General features: G+C 40.7%; 1 long non-coding RNA gene across 1 annotated transcript; it reads right to left on the bottom strand.

Annotated features, from left to right (window-relative positions):
- Positions 1 to 487: 487 nt before the first annotated feature.
- LOC147253703 (uncharacterized) lies at positions 488 to 4,118 on the bottom strand. Its single transcript, XR_015118580.1, has 3 exons — positions 3,739 to 4,118; positions 3,189 to 3,297; positions 488 to 2,473 (listed from the first exon to the last, which is right to left on the bottom strand). It is a non-coding gene; the product is annotated as an uncharacterized LOC147253703 (long non-coding RNA).
- Positions 4,119 to 6,136: the final 2,018 nt, after the last annotated feature.

Below are 6,136 nucleotides of genomic sequence, written 5' to 3'. Positions count from 1 at the left end.
AAAAAAAGTAAATGGCCTCATTCCCTCTCTTATCTCACACTAACACAAAGTTGACATTAATAGAAAATAAAAAAAATAAATAAAAAAAAAAGGGAAAAAGTCTGGAGACAAAGTTGAAGCCCTCGGTTACGTTTCAGAGCACAGGGCAATTTAAAAAGCCTGAAATGTGGAATTAGAGAGGATTTGATGCGTTTCAAATTGAACGAAGGGGGACACTGTCAGTGGAGTTGCACCTTCAGGCATTATTTAAGTAATGTCTTTTGGCACGTTTGAGGCATTGGAAGCAAGGGCATAGAAATGAGGGATTTATGCAGACGCTACTGCAGTTTTATCTCTCTTCTTCAGTGGGAGTGCACGCTCCGCTGAGTAAAAAAACAAGCCGACATACAAGCAGATTCGGATCATACAGAGTGTGTGTTTGAGCTATCTGGATATTCACTTGAAACAACATCTAAATCAAGCTGTTCTCAACGGACCTCATCCACTCCTTATCGAAACACAGGCAGTGGCAGATAACTTGATTTGCTTAAGGAATGGAAGAGATATTAACAGCACTTGACTACAGCAGTGGCCCCTTCTGTTGTTCGTATTAAACCTATCCAGCACTTCATTACACCTGCACTCTCTGGAGAGTCTCGACGTACAGTCTCACTTTATCTCCTCTTTTCTCTCGTGTTTTGCTCCCTCCTTCTCTCTCTGTCTGGCTCTCTCTTTACCTCCCTCCCTCATGATACAAGCATCCTGGCAGCAGACAAGAGCATCATCAACATGCGCAGTGTGCCGGTGTCATGCAGATAGCCTCTGTGTTGGTAATGGAGGGAACAGCGATCGATAGGGAGCAGGAGATGGCTGCAGCTCAGGAGGCTCTGTTTGGCTAGGCCTAATCCTGATGAGTAATGTTGCTGTCATAATAGCAGGGGATAATTTAATGCTGACACTTAACTCTGTGATGAATGGCCCGTCGCTGACACCAGGCCAATCTGAGCAGCCCCACGCACATTCCTAAATATTAATTTAAAATTCAGAGGCTTGTTGTCGTTTTGGTTTTGTTTTTTCTTTTGGGATATTTCAGTGGAGAACATCAAAAGAAGAGAGACGAGGATGTCAACACACTCCACACAGTTCTGTCCTTCTGGGATCATAGTCTGGCATATTTGCCTCTCAGATCAGAATTTTGCCTTTTTGGAAAATGAAACAAAAAGTAAAGTTGTTTAAAATGACAGAAATAGCAGGAGAGGAAATGGAGAGGGTGGGGCAGTTACTGTGTGTTCATGAACTCTGGCGACACTGATGGGAGAAAGCATTACTTTTCTTGACACAAAAGTACACACAAAATACCTAAAAGGTTCATGAACATTGTGATTTAAGTACACGGAATCAGTGTGAGCTGAACTAAGAGTTATTTAAATTTTTTGAGCTGATATTGTAGATCTACTGCATCATAGCAGTTTAAGTTGAGATGATGTTGCATCATATTTAAACATTAGAAAAGTAAAATCCATAAATGGGTGACACATCAGTGGCAGTTCGGTTTCCGTTTTATTTTTGTTGCTTCCTTTGGCAGTAAAAGAATAGACTTTTCATACCGAAAAAGCTCATGACATTCAAAACTGAAACTTGCAGGGGTGTGGGGTCGGATCTTCTTAGCGGGTGAATTAACGCATCTAAGTATCAAAACGTGACAGAAAAGCAAACCAATACCCACATCTTGGAAAGAATTTAGAGTTGGTTAACTAACATGTTACCAAAAAACAGCTAGTGAGTGTTTAAATTGGGAGATTGAAGCTCATTAGGACTTTGGCTAATTTGATTTAGTTGGAGTTGTTTCTCTTTAAACAAATACAAAGTTGGCTGGGATCTACTTTTCTGCCTTAACGTACAATAAATGTTTCCTGTAAGTTTGTTGTTAGTTGTTTAAGTTCAGGACACGAGAGAAAATGAAAAAGGAAAGGGTTCTGTCAAGAGTGACGCCAAGGCTCGCAAGTCTTTAATCTTTAATCCAGGAGTAGGAAAAATAATTTCTGACAGGGTGTAGTGAGTGAACACGCTCAGCTCCATCAAAGATTGGCAGCTAAGTTTTTTATCCCCCCAAAATTATTTCTGCAAAGCAAACACAGAAATACTTCAAGAATAGGAGCTATGGCTTTTTGCTGAGATGGCTTTTTTAAAAAACTTTTATTTGCTTTACTTGATATTTCTTTATATTTTCACTTCATGTTATGAGTTTAATTAAGAGCAGAACATGATAAAAGCTGCCTAAGACCATGCGCTCAAGTGTTTGGAGCGGGAAGAGGTTGTGTCCAAGCTCCAGGATGTGGATCCTGGCTGAGGGTCAAGACTAAGAACATAATGCGGGGTGTCAGAAGCCCTAATGGCTGCATGACTGCAAAATTCATGAAAGAGCTTTCTTGATCATCTCTGGACCCAAGAGGGCAACACCTCATGTCCTCTGGCCATCAGCGAGACACAGTATCTGCAAGAAAACAAGTCCAAGTTCTTGTGTCAAGTATGTAAAAACAAGTATTTGCCTTAAAGGAACATGCCAATGTTTTCCCAGAGCCAGACATGATAGATCCCTGGAGATGGGACCCACAGAGACCAGCTGACTGCTAGTTAGCTTAGCACAATGAATCTACTGAGAGGGTTCGGGTTAGCATACCTTCATCTTGCCCACTCACCTTCCAAAACCTCTTTCCTCCTCTGTGTATGGGTCAACAGAAACAGGTCCTGAATTTTTGTTTTTGAACAACTGAACTGAGGACAATTTTGAATTAAGTTGACAGCGGTATGTTCATCACCATTTGTGGTGCTAAGCTTACAAGCATTTGCATGTCTCTGAGGGTCTCAGCTCGCCAATGCAGCACAGAGGAAAGGAGAGATCAGACATCTTGTCTGGCTCTGGGGAGGACAATGAATCAGCATATGTTCTTCCTCCCCATGCTGAAGTGCCACTTTATCATTTCTACCTTCCTAGCTAGCACAAATGCAAAAGATCTACTTTAAAGAGCGGACCTGTGGCTCTGCGCCCTAAGAACTGAAATAAAAAGACATCTGTGCATTTAATTAGCTACAAGTTCTGCATCAGGATTCTTTGTTGCAGGAAAAATCAGCTAAAACAGATTTTAAAGAGGCAACCTTATCAGAGAGAATAAGCAAACATTCAAAAACCTCAAAAACAATTGACTCACGATCCGTTGTAGCTGCTAATAGTTTCTCAGTATTTTCAAATGCAACTCGGTGTGCTGCACAGGCTCCAGGGAAGTATCTGGAAGGATCCTGCTGCTCCTCAGTACCCATCTTTAGGAGACACATACAAGTCTTCAAAGTCCAAATCAATCAAGTTTCAAGTCTTAGATTGCAGGTTCCAAGTCTCATGTTTTCGTTCATTGGTCTAAGTAGGGTCTCCCCTCCTCTCCTCCAAATGAAGTAATTATTCAAACTCCCCCAATTATGTTGGTTCACTGTTAGGTAGGAGATGGCAGCAGGGCGTCCTGTATTCATTACGGTCTTCACAGCAAAGTCAGAACTGAAAGATGCTCATCTGTCTAAGCAAATGAATGTATGACAAAGCTAGTAGCATGCTAACACAACAACCAATGTTGAACTGTTTTGCCCACAGCAACATCAAGTAACTGACCTCTTTAGATGTGTTCACGGCTACCAGGTAGAAAATGCAACTTATATTCATATGCACAACCACAACAACCACAACTAACAATGAAGCAAGGCAGAACTTACATTTTGTGATGTTTCCTCCATTCTCTTTTAACGCTGCACCGAGCTGGTTTTTAATGCTCCTTTGCTGCTAAGAGTTTCCTTGTCTGTTTCCCCTCTAAGCCTCTTGGGGTGGGACAGCTGTAACTATGGCGGACCCTCCTTTAGGACATGCAAAAGATGGCGGAGTGGACAGGGGCTAGTGAGGATCATTGTATGTTGTCATGTGACGATCTGGCTACATTTGTTTGATAAACAGTCAAAACATAGCCGGCGGTAAGGAAATGTAAATGTCTCAGTAGTATTTCCTCATTATTCTTCTCAGTCTGTCATATAAACAGAGTTAAAAGATCCAAATACACAAACTACAATAATTTCATTTAAGTGAACTGAGCTATTTTTGGAGAAAACAGGAAACGGAGAGAAGCAGGTGGAGCAATGCAGAGCTTGGTGCTGCCTTTTGAAAAAACAACAACAAATCAATCCTGTGGGAATTTAAAATGGCACTGCACACTTCACTCATAACCATGACAAACGAATACTGAAGTAACATTTCCAGAGTCGCGTCACATAAAAGAACATGTCTTCTCATTAAAATAATAACCTGGGGCGCTGCTCTATAGGAGACTCAACATTTCATGTTGCTTCCATGGCCTTATAACGGCTCCTAAACTGTTTTTTGAAAGATTCCCACAGTGCTGTCTTCTCTGATGACTCCAGGTGATTTAAGATGAGCTTGATGATAATACGTTTCTATTAATTTTGTCTGAGGAGATGTTTTGACCCTCTATGATTTATATCGTTCACACTGTAGCTGCGGTCTCACACACACACACACACACACACACACGCGCACACACACACACACACACACACACACACACACACACTAATCCATTTACAGTGACTTCACGTTGAGATGGTTTGATACTCCATGTTGTTTGCAGGTCACACTGGGACATTGTGTACAGAAACTTAAATTGATTTGATTCCTAACTCCCTTATCTATAAATGTTTAGGAACAGAGTAGGTTTTTTATGATTTATTACTTCAAAGCTATAAAGTCTCTTGTTGACACAAAAGCAAAGAAGTCACTTACTTCTTATCCTGTGAAGCCTATCTCTCCGAGGCCACTGCCGATTGCCCCGCAGCTGCACTTCCTACGTGACTCAAAAGGGCATTTTGATTTTGTTGACAGAGATTGCGGAAGGAAATAATGGAAAAAAGATAAAAAAAACTTCAATTATGATTTTTTTTTTGGCAATGCATTCCTCGGTATGACAGATTGTATGATAAATGACAAATTTGAAAGTCGGTTGTTGTTTAAGATGTGATGATTTCTCCAGCAGCAAATAGGCTAACTTGACCTTTTGTTTTTTTTTTTTTTGGTCCACTGATGTTGTGATGTTTTTGATGCAGGAAATGATATAAAGTGCTGGAGTGATGTAGTACACCTCCAGAGATTGTCTGCATCTTAATATTCTACATGTTACATTTTCCCTGCGTAAGTTGAAGAACTAAGGGAGCTGGAACTGTGTACATTCAGGTAATTTCTGCTGAGACCTCAAGACCATTATAGCTAAAGCTGCAACACAGCCATTTGACCTTGGGTGGCTTATTTGCACCACTGAGACAGCCTAAATATTTACCTGTCATTGTTGATGATACTCCAGGCTTCAATGCCCTTAATGGTTTTGATGGAGAAGCAGGGCTTTGCAGCACGGCGGTGATGGAATTGCAAAATTAAGAGCAGTGAATTGGGCTATATCTTTAGGACACTGCAGTCTTAATTCTGTGTCTTATAACACAACTGCCTTAATCTGTGAAAGACTGGAGCTACATAGAAGAGTAGAGGGGAATTGCAATGGAAAACAATGTCACCTGCAGTCCAACTTTGACTGTCCAGTATACAGAATTGCTGCTGCCTGGAGCAGCGTCGCTTTGTTTTTACATCTATTTACATCTTGTTTTTCATCTATCATTGTCACCAGGACCAATGATATGACTGAACAGTTCTTATTTGCATTTGAACTCATTTATCAAATGAACATTTTGATTTGATTTCACTCTTTTCCTTTTGCTTCTTCCGTGTGACAACCGGAGTGGGAACAATGCAGCATTCAAGGCTCAAGTATATTGCACATATATTGAGGTTTTTCTGTGACATGGAACTTCAGTCATATTTAGTCTCATGATTGATAAATGTGTGAGAACTTTATTATAAGGGATTTTTTTGATATTGAAATAATCTGAACAGAGGCTAATTTAAGTATTTCACTGAGAGGTAAACACTGACGTCAAACTGCACACAAGGAACAAGAGCTGAATGCTGTTTAACGGTGCTCTTCTGAGAGGAGATCTAGGTTTGATCTGATGTGGTGGGGATGTGCGGGCTGCAGGTGAGACGAAATGAGCGAGACTA

This window comes from Aulostomus chinensis, chromosome 11 (assembly GCF_037954235.1).
Source record: "Aulostomus chinensis isolate RoL2024-O1b breed Wild chromosome 11, RoL_Achi_v1.0, whole genome shotgun sequence".
NCBI lineage: Eukaryota > Metazoa > Chordata > Actinopteri > Syngnathiformes > Aulostomidae > Aulostomus > Aulostomus chinensis.
The sequence above is the reverse complement of the archived record's forward strand: the minus strand, read 5'-3'. Positions and strand labels throughout refer to the sequence as shown.